This window comes from Castor canadensis, unplaced genomic scaffold (assembly GCF_047511655.1).
Source record: "Castor canadensis unplaced genomic scaffold, mCasCan1.hap1v2 HAP1_SCAFFOLD_155, whole genome shotgun sequence".
Taxonomy (NCBI): Eukaryota; Metazoa; Chordata; class Mammalia; order Rodentia; family Castoridae; genus Castor; species Castor canadensis.
The window spans coordinates 55,700-70,005 of record NW_027395375.1 but is presented as its reverse complement, the minus strand read 5'-3'; the positions used below and the strand labels follow the sequence as shown (position 1 = coordinate 70,005).

General features: G+C 39.2%; 1 pseudogene; it reads right to left on the bottom strand.

Annotated features, from left to right (window-relative positions):
• Window positions 1-7,217: 7,217 nt before the first annotated feature.
• Window positions 7,218-11,696, bottom strand: LOC109679190 (zinc finger CCCH domain-containing protein 14-like; annotated as a pseudogene).
• Between the last annotated feature and the right edge of the window lie 2,610 nt (window positions 11,697-14,306).

Here is a 14,306-nt window from a genome sequence, read left to right as displayed (position 1 = left end):
GGACAGCGGGTGTCATTCATCACTGCTGGAGGGCAGAATCCGGGGCTGGGGGCCGCACGTGGAGAGGGGAGGGGCCACGGGCGGCCCCCTCGTGACAGCCTCATCAACCAATGTTGCTGGGAAAATGTTGCAGTGGTTATCTGCCTGCAGAAAACTGAAACCAGATCTATGTCTTTCACCCTGTACAAGTATCAACTCAAAGTGGATTAAGAATCTTAATGTAAGACCTGAAACTTAGACGCTAGTGCAGGAAAGACCAGGGAATACATTGGAATACTTAGGGAATACATAGGTAATGACTTCCTCAATAGAACGCAAATGGTTCAGCAACTAAGAGAAAGGATTGACAAACGGGAATGGGTACATGAAATTAAAAAAGCTTCTGCACAACTACAGAAATGATCTCTAAATTGAAGAGGCAGTCCACAGAATGGGAGAAAATCCTTGCCACATATACATCTGACAAGGGATTAATACTAGAATATACAGGGAGCTCAAGAAACTAAACTCCACCAAATTCGATGACCCAATGAAGAAATGGGAAAATAAACTGAACAGAACTTTTTCAAAAGAAGAAGTCCAAATGGCTAAAAAAAAAAAAAAAAAACCACATGAAGAAATGCTTAAACTTCCCTGGCCATAAAGGAAATGCAAATCAAATTCATGTTGAGATTCCACCTCATTCCTGTTAGAATGGCTATCATCAATGGATTAAGAAAACGTGGGATTTATACACAATGGAATTCTACTCAGCCATGAAGAAGAATGAAATCTTATCATTCGCAAGTAAATGGATGGAACTGGAGAACATCATCCTGAGCAAGGTTAGCCAGGCTCAGAAGACCAATAATCATATGTTTCCCCTCATATGTGGACTTTAGATCAAGGGTAAACTCAACAAGAGGATTGGACTTTGGTCACATGATAAGGCGAGAGCACACAAGGGAGGTATGAGGATAGGTAAGAAACCCCAAAAACATGATAGCATTTGATGTCCTCAAGGCAAAGGAACTAATGCAGAAAGTTTAAAGTGACAGAGGCCAATAGGAGAAGGGGATCAGGAACTAGAGAAAAGGTCAGTTCGAGAAGAATCAAATTAGAATGTAACGCATATGTACATGAAAGCAATGGGAGGAATCTCCCTGTATAGCTATCCTTATCTCAACTAACAAAAACCCTTTGTCCTTTTTATTATTGTTTATACTCTCTGTTCAACAAAATTAGAGATAAGAGCAAAACAGTTTCTGCCCAGAAGCGAGGGAGTAGGGGGGGAGAAATGACCCAAACATTGTATGCACATATGAATAAACGGAAAAAAAAAAGAACACAAACAACAACAAATGTTGGCGAGGATGTGAGAAAAAAGGAGCTCTCATACACTGCTGGTAGGAATGTAAATTAGTACAATCACTATGGAAAACAGTATGGAGGCTCCTCAAAAAACTAAAAATAGAGCTCCATATGAATCAGCAATTCCACTTCTAGGAATATACCTGAAGGAATGTAAGTTAGGTTACAATAAAGGCACCTGCACACCCACGTTTATTGCAGCATTATTCACAATAGCTAAGCTATGGAAATAGCCAAGATGCCCCATTAATGATGAATGGATTAAGAAAATGTGGTATTTATATACAGTGGAATTTCATTCAGCCACAAAGAAGAATGAAATTTTGTCATTTGCAGGTAAATGGATGGAACTGGAGAACATCATCTTAATTGAAGTTAGCCAGGTCCAGAACACCAAAAGCCACATGTTTTCTCTCATATGTGGAATATAGACCTGATACAAATACAGCAATATTTTGAAAAACAGGTCACACTAAGGGGATGTCACATATGAGAGGGGGAGGGTAAAAAGAAGGAAGTTACAAAGGTGGATATGGTTGATGTACTCTCTATATAAGGATGAATACAGAATTCTTAAACCTGTTGAAACCACCATAAGAAAGGGACTAAGGTAGAAAGAAGATAAAATAGAGGAGATGAACCAATTTGAGTCATAATACATATATATACATGGCAATGTCACAAGGAAACTCCCTGTGTAGCTATCCTAAAGAAATAAAAATGTCATTTTTTTCTTTCTTTTACAAACTAGGAGAACAGGAGGGGAGAACAGGTCCTGTCTGGGGCTGCGGGGGGGTGGGGGGGGAGTTGGTATCAGTGGGAGGAGGGAGGAAGTGGGGAAAGAGTGTGGGAGAGTGAATATAGTGCAAATACTGTGTACACATGTATGTAAATGAAAAAATGATACATGCTGAAACTATTCCAGGAATGGGGGGAGGGTGGATAAAGGACAATGGTGGAGGGGCGAGAATTCAAGTATGATATATTGGATATATTGTAAATGCCACTACGTACCCCCCACCCGGCACAAAAATAAAATTTTTTTAAAAAGATGTTGAATTTTGTTGCAGGCTTTTTCTGTTATCTATTGAGATGATTTGGTTTTTGTTCTTCATTCTGTTTATGTGTTGTATTGCATTTATTGATCTCCATCCCTGGAATGAAACCTACTTGATCATGGTGTATGATCTTTTTAAGGTGTTGCTAGATTCTGTTTGCAAGTATTTTATTGAGGATTTTTGCATCTATGTTCATCAGGGATACTGGCGTTTAACTTTCTTTTTGTGTGTGTGTCCTATGAGGTTTTGCTATTAGAGTACTATTGGCTTTGTAGAATAAGTTTGGCGGTATACCTTCCTTTTCTATTTTATAGAATAGTTTGAGGAGTGATGGTGTTAGTTCTCTGGTAGAATTCAGCAGTGAATCCATGTAGACCTGGGTTTTTCTTTGTTGGGAGTTTCTTTATAGCTGTCTCAATCTCATTCCTTGTTTAAGTTGTTAATGTCCAATTGGTTCAGTTTTGGTGGGACATATGTGTCAAGAAATTTATCTATTTCTTCATCATTTTCCACTTTGGTGGAGTATAGATTTTCAAAGTATTCCTGAATAATCTTATGAATTTCATTGGTGTCTGTTGTAACATCCCCTTTTCCACCTGTGAGTTTATTAATTCAGGTGTTTGTCCTTCTTTTAGTTAATTTGGCTAAAAGTTTGTCATTGTTCATTTTTTCAAAGAACCAACTTTTTGATTAATTAATTACTTGTATCATTCTTTTGGTCTCCAATTCATTCATTTCTTCCCAGTGTTTTATAATTTCTATGTACTCCTTTGTGGATTGGCTTATTCTTGTTTGAGGTGCATCATTACATTACTTATTTCAGACCACTCTAATATTCTGATGTGGGCACTCATGGCTATAAACTTCCTTCTTGAGACTTCCTTTCCTGCATGCCACAGGTTCTGGTAAGTTGTATCCTCATTGTCATTTGAGTCTAGAAATTTCTTAATTTCTTTGCTAATTTCTTCAATGACCCACTGATTGTTCAAAAGTGTGTTGTTCAGTCACCTTGAGTTTGAACGATTTTTGTATTCTTCTTTGCCATTTATGTCTAATTTTATTCCTTTATTGTTTGCTAGGATACAGGGGATTATTTTGATTTTTTTTTAATATTTGTTGAGGCTTGCTTTATGTCCTACCATGGCGTCTATTTTGGAGAAAGTTACATGGGCTGCTGAGAAACATGTTTAATGTGCTGTCAGAGTATGGACTAGTCTATAAATGTCTGTTAAGTCCATTTTGTCCGTGGTATTGTTTAGTTCTAGGTTATCTTTGTTAATTTTTTGTCTGGACGTTCTGTCCATTGATGAGAATTGCATTTTGAGATCTCCTGTTAGTATTGTATCTGAACCTATTTGTTCCTTCAGGTTCAGCAGTGTTTGTTTTATGAACTTGGGTCCACCAATATTTGGTGCATAGATATTTAGAACTGTTATATCTTCTGACTGGATAATTCCCTTTATTAGCATGTTGTGACCTTGCTTGTCTCTTCTGCCTGCATAAAATCAGCTTTATCTGATATGAGAATTGCTACTCTTACTTCCTTTCAGTTTCCACATGCCTGGTAAATCTTTTTCAAACTTTTCACTTTTAGTTTGTGTGTGTTTTTGCTTATGAGGTGCATTTTTGTAGACAACAAAATGTTGAATCTTGCTCTTTGATCCGATCAATCTGTTTTTTGATTGGAAAATTAAGTCTGCTTACATTTAGGGTTATGATCGAGAGGTGTTTAGAGATGCCTGTGCTTCTGTTGCATTTTTCCCAGGTTGAGACTCATGTTGATTGTTATTTGCTTTTGGCATTGTTTGTCTTCATGTTTTGCTGGTTTACTCAGTTGATTATACTCTCTACTTCCCTACCTCTCACGTGTTCATCAGTTCCCCTTTGAGTTTTATAATTTCCTGACCTCTTCTGCTTGTGTTTGTTTTCATCCTCATCCATGGGAATTACTCCTTCAAGTGTCCTTAGTAATGTAGGCTTGCTGGAAGGTTATCCTTACCTTGGAAGGCCTTTATTTCTCCATTGAGTTTGAAGGACAACTTTACTGGATAAAGTATTCTTGGTTGGAAGTTATTCCCCCCCCAGAGCTCAAATTATATTGCCCCAGGCTTTCCTGGCTTTTAGGGTTTTTGCTGAGAGGTCTGTGGTGATTCTTACATGTTTACCTTTGTATGTAAGCTGGTGCTTTTCTCTTGTAGCTTTCAGTAGTATCTTTTTGTTGTTGTTCTCTAGTTTTGGCATTTTAATTATGATGAGACACAGGGTTGTTCTCTTCTGGTCATGTCTATTTAGAGTTCAAAATGCCTCCTGGGTAAGGGTGTCTAAATCATTACATAGATTTGGGGAATTTTCTATGACTTTATTGAATAACTTTCCTGTGTCTTTAGTGTGTGTTTCAGCTCCTTCTTCCACCCCATGAATTCTTAGGTTTGGTCTTTTGATTGTGTCCCATAGCTCTTGTATGTTGTATTCATGTCTATTAATTTTTTCTTTCTTTATGATTGTTTGCATTCAATAACTCCTCAATCTTGTTCTCCATCTCTGATATTTTTTCTTCTGTTTGTTCTTGTCTGCTGATAATACTATCCACTGTGGTTTGTATTCAATTTTGTGAGGTTTTCATATCTAACATTTCTACTTGGTTATTTTTCTAAATTTCCATTTCCTTGCTGAATTTCTCTCCATGTTGCTGACGTTCTTGTCTATGTCTTGGATGGATTCCCCAACTTCATTTATCTGTTTATTTGAATCCTCTTGAAGGTCACTGATCATTTTTAACAGTAGGCTTCTGAATTCTCTCTCAGACATTTCAGCCAATGCAGTACCTTTGGATTCATATGTTGAGTTGTGGTGAGATATTGACTTGATTTTTCATATTTAAAATCTACAGTGTGATTTGTACATATGTTTGTCTAAGTTTCTCTTTTACTTCCTCTTGTAAAGCAGAGAAGCTCCTGCAGTAAAAAGATTACTATTTCAGTAACAAATCATCCAGTATTTGAATGAGTAAGAAACAATTGGAGCCCTATTTGTCTCTCCGCTAAAGTCGCATGGGAGCCAACTCTGGTTTCTAGGGGGTGATGTGGAAGCTTAACACTGGTTGAAAGGTATAAGAATTGGACATTGAGTATTGTGGGGATTGGGTATGGGAAAGGGAGGGGAGTGGGGCAATAGAAGTAAGGGAGGTAGGTGTAGGAGATAATAGCATGAGAGAACTCTATATTAATCAAAAGAGATAGAGAATGGTTTAGAGGATAAGGAGAAAAAAAGGAAAACAGAAAGAAGAGATTCCAAGAGTTAGAAACTAAATTAAAGACAAGAAAAAAAGAAGGAAAAAGAAAAAAGGACACAGCCAAATGAAAACAAATTAAATGAAAGAGAGAAGGAAAAAAAGAGAGAGAAGCCAGGTACCAATGATTTACATCCATAATCCTAGCTATTCAGGAGGGAGAGATCGGGAGGATCCCCATTCGAAGCCAGCTCTGGGCAAAAAGTTCAGAAGACACTGTCTTAGGGGGAAAAAAACATCAAAAAGAGAAAAAAGGGGGCTGGTGGAATGGCTCAAGCAGTAAGAGTGCCTGCATAGCAAGCCTGAGGCCCTGAGGTCAAACCCCAGTGCTGTTCAGAGGGAGGGAGACAGAGAGAGACAGAGACAGAGACAGATTTCAAACAACAACAAACTGGATATAGGAGAAACAAACAACCAAAAAATAAAAAAACCCGAACTTATATTTCTTTCTAGAGAGGAGTGTCAACAGTATTCTCTGCATAATATCCAACTTAGTCCTTACCCTGGTTATAATGGGAACAGTTTCAGAAGGGCAGAGTTGCACCTCTACCTTAGGGTATGGGCAGAGGCCTCAGGACAAGGCAACTGAGACAGCATGGTTGACACCATCCAGGGAATTTCTCTTAAAGAACTTTACCCTCAGTGTTCCTTTGGGTCTGCAGGGCCTCCATAGATAGGGACTGAGAATTTTGTTGAAATGCAGAGATCTGAGCTGGTGGGGCCACAGCTAGATCTGTCTGATTGTAGAGGCAGCTGTCTGGCTTATCTTGAAGGTGGAGGCTTCATCTTCCTCTCCTCTAAGGGGCAGCTGAACCTTGGGCTGGAGCTGCAAACTGTTTATTGGTTGACTCTTTCATATTTCTGATTGGCTGTCTTTTTCAGTTATCTTACCAATCTTTTGTGGGTCACAGTGCTCTTCCTCTTCTTCTCGTTTCTGCATGTGCTCTCTTTTTTTTAACCCAAACTCTTGTTCACGGGTCCAGTGGAAAAAACTTCTACTCCTGCACCATCTTGCCCTTATTCAAAATGTTGATTCTTTTCTTTTTTTTTTGGCAGCTGCAGGGTTTGAACTCAGGACCTCACATTTGCAAGGCAGGTGTTCTTACCGCTTTATCCACTCCACCAGTCCTTTTTTTGTGAAGGGATTTTTTTGAGATAGGGTCTCATTAGCTCTAAATTCCAATCCTCCTGAGTAGCTAGGATTAGAGGCCTGAGCCACCCCGCCTGGCTGAAATGCTGATTCTTAAACAGCAATGTACAAACATGTCTCAAGTGTTTTAATAGAATTTAAACTATCTTTTCATAGTAAAATAAAGCAGCAACAATTTAAAAACCTAATTTTAAAACCACTTAATAAACATACAAACTTGAAAAATTAGACACTTCAAGGAGGAATAAGGTTCATATTATGAAAACAATACATTCCAAATTTCAAAGACTTGATAAGTCCTGTTAAATATCTTTCACCAATAGATGCAAGGCTTAAAACTACATGATCTTCTGCCAGGTAGGACTGGGTGTCATTTGTTGGTTTCTGCCCAAATCCATTTCAAGGCATGTCTTGGTGGTACAGTAATGGCAGATGATAAAGCATATAGTTCGTCTGGTCTTGTACACTGATGATAGAAGGGACAGTCCATAGTCTTACAACCTAGGAAGTAACAGCAGAGCTGACCACTAGAAGATGTTGCTGGTGCTGTAATTGCTGGTTTTGGAGACCGTACTGGAATTCTTATATTCATATGAGTGAAGGAACATTCTAGTTTGGTACACTTAGCATCGTAATTGACAATTTGGATGAAAAACCAAAGCATTTTTCAGCAAATTGATAATTGGGGGTAGGTTTTGCAAGTTGCAATGGGATGATGGTATGCACACTTGTCCCCCTTTTTATGAGAAGACAAGTACTTGCAGTGCTCCAAAAGCTTTTCCAGTTTCTGCGACACATAGTTCACTCATCTCAGCTTAACTGATGTCCAGTGTTTCTGCCATTGCTGGGTCAATTTGTACTTGGGAATTGAAGTTCTTTGACTTTTGTCTACATTATCTCCACCCCCTTCCTTAATAAGGGGATTTATTCTGGGAGTCGTGTTTGCCCCAGGACCACTTCTGCTACAATTCTTCTTGAGAATTAAGAGCTCTGGACCTGACAAGGACGAGTCTGTTTGTGTGGGACTGCAGAATAGTTAGTTGTTCTTGTTACAGATTCTTGAGCTTCAGACATAGCCTTCAAAATTAGATTCTTGTTAGTTGGTTTAGAAGGTGGAAGACCAGGTGTCCTTTCTGGCTTTGCTAGCACTGACACTGCTGGCTGGGTTTCCTGTTCAGGAGCCATAATCATCATCTTCCTCTTCCTCTTCCTCTTCTCTATCATAATTCATTTTTAACAACTAAACTTCTGCAGACAGCTTTCTCTTCTGAAACTTTTTGCCCTCAGTACTTATTTTTTTTCCAAGTTGTCTTTTCAAAACTGACTGTAAGTCTCTTCTAAGCTGTTAAGTGCTGCTGATTCACACACAGGTCCTGTTTCATACACCTGACTGTCCTGTACAGCCAGCAGCTTGGAAGCATAGATACTGTTTTACGGCTGCTGAAGCTTCAGCTTGTGTAATTGTGTACCACTGCCCAAACTCTAAAGAACTCAGTGACCTTCAGTGGGTGAAGGATAAACAAATGGTGATAATCCCTATGATGAAACATTACTCAGCAACAAGAATAATGCACTACTGACCATGCCTAACAACTTGGATGAAAGTCAGAGGCAGTAGTTCTATTTTGATCTGGTCTGTTTGGTGTCCTGGAGGCCTCTTGCATTTGTATGGGAATATCTTTCTCTAGATTTGGGAAATTTTCCGTTATTATTTTGTTGAATATATTACGTATTCCCTTGGCTTGCACCTCTTCTCCTTCTTCGATGCCCATGATTCTCAAGTTTGGTCTTTTGATGGAGTCGGTGAGTTCTTGCATTTTCTCAAGCAACCTAGCCTGCAGAGTTATGAGTCTCCACCCATCAGAACAGTTGCAAAGCTGGGAAACACTCCCTCTTTGGACCTGTGCTCTTGAAGGAGCTCTGCCTATTGAGGTTCACACCCATTTAGAAGCCCTGTCCTCCTTGAAGCTGTTGCTATAGCACCCACAGTTACCTCACACATGCGCAGGCTGCATGAAGCTAGAGGGGAATTGCTGCAGGCCCTTGCTCAGGAGGAATAAGTACCAAACACATTAGGAAGACACAGGCAGATTTCTGAGGGACATTGATTGGAGAAGAACAGCAGACACTTGGACAAGGCCCAACCTGTATCCACAGTTCTTCTTAGCAAGAAATATAGACACTTTTATTGTTGTTGTTGTTTTTATGTTTTCCTTCTGTCCCAAACTTTTCTGTATTTCTATGCAAGAATTACACAGTGCTCTTTCGTAGTATTACTTCTACCCTCTGCCCTTTTCTTCTATCTTCCTACTTCCTTGCTTTACCCACTCCCATTCCTTATATTACTTAAATTTTAATACTGTACTTTTAATCACAGTTAAGCTTTCAACTTATCCCTTAAGAATCCCAGTTCCATTCCTTTACAATGCTATTGGGGAAGTAGTTGAGGTTTCCAATTGCTTCTTACTTCATTTAAATATCTGGTTTGTTGTCAAGTAGTTGACTTTGTTACTGTAGTCAGTGCTCTCTTATCTGAAAGGAAGGAAAAGAAACTTATCCCAACAGATGCACAAATCACAATGTAGAAACACAAGCAATATTATGAAAAAGGAAGGCAATATCACTCCTTCAATACCTTACAACAACTCTATAACCAAATGCGAAGATAATGAATTGTCTGAAATGTCAGATAAAGAATTCAAAAGGTTACTTTTAAAAATGTCAAACAGACAAAAGAAGTTAGGAAATCAATTCAATACCTGGACAAGAAAGCAACACGGATGAGAAATTCACCAAGGAACTGGAAATTGTGGGGAAAAAAACCCCAAAGAAACAGAAAGGTTGGAAATAAAAATCACAATAAGCCAAACAAAAATGCAGTGGACAGTATCATCAGCAGGCAAGATCAAGCAAAAGAAAGAGTATCTGAGATGGAGGATAAGATTGAGGAAATACTGCACTCAGACAACAACTCAGGCAAAATAGTCTATGGCCATACCACCCTGAATGTGCCCAATCTCTTCTGATCTTGGAAGCTAAGTAAGGTTGGGTCTGGTTAGTACTTGGATAGGAAGAAAAAGCAATGAACAGCTATGATCACAATGTTCAGGAACTCTGGGACATGATCAAGAGACCGACCCTAAGGATGTATGGAGTAGAAGAGGAACTGAAATACAATCTATGGGCATTCAATGAAGTCAGCAGAAAATTTCCCAACTCTACAGAAGGCATTTTGAACTCCAAATAGACATCTCCTCTATTACACCTCATTGATGTTATACTCAGCCACTCTGCATGTGCCCTCCTGCAGAACACTATTAACTGACACCTTCCTTCGTGGGTCCTTCAAAGACTCGACCTTGATCCTGATCATGGATTTTTTTTTGATGGTACTAGGGTTTGAACTCAGGGTGTTATGCTTGCTTAGTAGGTGCTGTATCACTTGAGCCACGGCACCAGTTTTTTTTAACCTTACATATTTTGCATATAGAGGCTCATATTTATGCCCAGGCTAGCCTGGACCATGATACTTCTATTTAAGCTTTCCACCTAGCTGGATGACTGGTACATGCCATCATGTCCAACAATTAGTTGAAATGGAGTCTCATGAACTTTTTGACTGGGCTGTCCTCAAGCCCCGATCCTCCCAATCTCCACCTCCCAAGTGTCATAAGCCACTGCATCCAGCTCTGAACATGGATATTTAATGCAGCTTTTAAAAATTATTTTAATTTTAATTAACATGTATTAATTAGATATAGCTAGGGGCTTCACATGATATTTCCACACATGCATCTATCTGGGAATATATCTTTCTTTAGGTGAATAGATAAATAATCTGTGGTAGATCCAGACAGTGGGTTATTATTCATTCTTAGAAAAAATGAACTAGCAAGCCATGAAAAGTTATTGAATAAGCTTAAATCCAATTTCTAAGTGAAAGATGCCTATCTTAAAATGGCTACATACAATATGATTGCAATTGTATATTCTAAAACAGGCAAAACTGTGGAGACAGTAAAATGATCAGCATTTTCTAGGGGTTGGGGGAAGGGATGAATTGGAAGATTTTTAGGGCAGTGCAACTATTCTGTATGATACCACAGAGGTAAATACATATCATACACTTGTCAAAACCTATAAAGTATGGCACACCAAGAGTGAACCCTGCTGTAAACTGGGGAGTTTGAGTAATAACAGTGTGTTAAAATATGTTCATCAATTGTCAAAACAATACCACTCTTGTGGGAGATGTTGATAATGGGGGAAGCTGTGCCTGCGTGAGGACAGAGAGTACATAAGAAATCTTTGCACCTTCTACTTAATTTTGCTGTGATACTAAAACTGCTCTAAGAATCTGAAGTTTATAAAATGGTCCAATGAGAAAGTCACCATGGAGCTAGCACAGTACTGCCTATCTTTCCCAGTGACTATAACTAGAGATTTTAGACAAAATACCAAAACACCAAAACCAAACCAAACAAAAAAAACCCAACCCCACTTACATGAGGAATCTAAAGTAAGCAAAAGCAGATCCTTGAAACAGTGAAATTATGGAGAAGTGATGATACGGACTAAATTCCTGATTTTTGTTTACCTTTTTTTCTTTTGACTTTGATAAAGGATCAAGTTTCCTCACAGATGTGTGCAGCATCAGTGGTATAGGTTTTTGACAGAGAAAGAGAAAACCCAGGCCTTATTTATAGATGATTCTGTACAATTTGCAGGCATAACCTGAAAATGGTCATCTGCAGCACTACAACCCCTTTCTGGGACATCCCTGAAAGACAGTGGTGAATGTAAATCTTACCAGTGGGCAGAGTTTCAAGCAGTACATCTGTTTGTTCATGGTCAGGGACTTGAAGGGAACATGTTTGGACCATTGTTAATAAGGTTGCCTGGGGAACAGATATGTATGTGGACAGACCTTTCTGAGTGAATGAAAAATGTGAAGATATTTGTATTCCAAGTGAATTATCATGAAGGGATGACCTCAACAGAGGAGACTTTTCATAGTCAAGTGGATAGGATGACCCAATCATCCTATCTTCCTGGCCACCCCTTGACATTGCCCAATGGGTTCATGAACAAAGTGGCCAAGATGTCAGGGGTGGAGTTGAACTCAGTAACATGGACTTTCACTCATCAAGGCTGACTTAGCTCTGGCCACTACCAAGTGGCCAATCTGCCAACAGTAAAGACCAAAATTGACTCCTGGATATGTCACCACCACCTAGGCCAGACACCCAACTACTTGATGGCAGGTTGATTTCATTGGACTGATTCCATTATGGAAGGGGGTTTTGTTTATTCTGGAATAGACCCTTACTCTGAACAAGGATTTGCATTCTTCCAGGCAATGCTTCTGTCTTGTGTGGGCTTAGAGAATGCCTCATTCTCTGTCATGCTATCCACACAGTACTGCTTCTCCTCCAATTACTACTCACTTTCCAATAAATTAAGTGGAACAGTGAGCCCATGTTTATGGAATTCACTGATCTCATCACATTCCTTGCCATCCTTAATCAGGCAGTGTGGAATTGACTCTTGAAGACTTGGTTACAGTGCCAGCTGCCGCAATAACTTACAGGGGTGAGATTTTCCAGAAGATTGTATATGTTCTGAGTCAATGCTCAAAAAATGGTGCTTTTTCTCCCATAGACAGGATATATGGGTCCAGAAATCAATAATTGTAAATGGCAGTTGCATCCTTCACTGTTACTCCTAATGACCCACTAGTAAACTTTTTGATTCCTGTTCCTGCTACTCTATATTCTGCTGGCCTAGGAGTCTTGGTTCCAGTTGGAGAAATGCTTCTACCAGGAGACCCAACAGGGTCCACTGAGCTGGAAGTTAAGATGCCACCCAGCCACTTCCATGTTCCTCAGGACTCTGAATCAACAGCCAAAGAAAGAAATGCTGCTGTGGTACTAGATTAGGTTTGTTTTTTGTGGTAGTGGAGTTTGAATTCAGGGTTCAAGGCAGGCACTCTACCACTTGAGCCACTCCACTGGACAGGATGTGGTATTAATTGTGACTACCAAGGGGAAATTGGGTACTACTCCACAAGGGAGGTAATGAAGAATAATCTGGAAAATGAGATTCATTAGGGCATCTGTTGGTCATTGGAAAACTACAACTTCATCCATGTTGGACTTGACATGGCACAGACCCTTAAGAAATGAAAGTTTGACTCATCCTTCCAGGTAAGAATCACAACCTTCTGAGGTATTTGCTGAATTAAAAGGGATATTGAAATGGGTAGTAGAAAAATGTACTTATAAATACCAACTATGACCACGTGACTAGTTACAAAATAGAGCACCTTCTCTGATGAAAGGTTAGTACAGTTTTTGTTTTACAAAGATACTGTGTCTTCTTACATGAAAGCATAACCTTGTTATTTTCTTTATTTAGAGATTGAGAGTTATTTAAAGAGATGCATTTGGGTACAAGTTGACAAGGGGTGGACTTGTGATGGTTAATTCTGTGATGAGTTGACTTGTCCAGGGTATCCAGATATTTATCAAATACCAGTCTGGATGATTCCAGGAAGCTACATTTTAGATCAGATTAACACTGAAATCAGTAGATTTTGAGTAAAGTATATTAACCTCAATAATGTAGACCTCATCCAATCAATTGAAGACCCCAAGAAAATTCAGTTTAAGGTCCCTCAAGAAAAGAGAGAATCCTGAATCCTGATGGCCTTCAGACTTTAGCTGCAGAATCATCTCTTACCTGGGTATCCAAAATGCTGACCTATACTGCCAGTATTTGCACTTGATGGCCTCTACATTCATGTGAACTAATTTCTTAAAATGAATCTTTCCCCATGAGTGTAAAAGGGGAGCTATCTGGTGTGTGTGTGTGGGGGGGAATCAGCAGGATAGGAAGAGGGAAAGGAGAAGGTACTGGGAATGAACAAGATTGAAGTGTGTTACATATATACATATGAAGAAAGCATAATGAAACCCATTACATAGTGTTTGAAAAGGGAGAGAGAGGAAGAAGGGATAAGAGAATATAAAAGAGGGGTGAGCTTGTTTAAAGTATACTGTATTTGTGAATGGAATTATCACAGTGAAACCCTTTATTATTTATGTATGCTAATAAAAATATATTAAGAAATTAATATCTCCCTGGACATATATACATAGACTCCATTTATTCTGTTTTTTGGGGGACACTTTTTTTTATGCAAAATGTTTTTTCTTTTGTTACTCATATGTGCATACAAGGCTTGGTTCATGTCTCCCCCCTGCCCCCACACCCTCCCTTACCACCCACTCCGCCCCCTCCCTCTCCCCCCGCCAAATACCCAGCAGAAACTATTTTGCCCTTATTTCTAATTTTGTTGTAGAGAGAGTATAAGCAATAATAGGAAGGAACAAGGGTTTTTGCTGGTTCAGATAAGGATAGCTATACAGGGAGTTGACTCACATTGATTTCCTGTGCG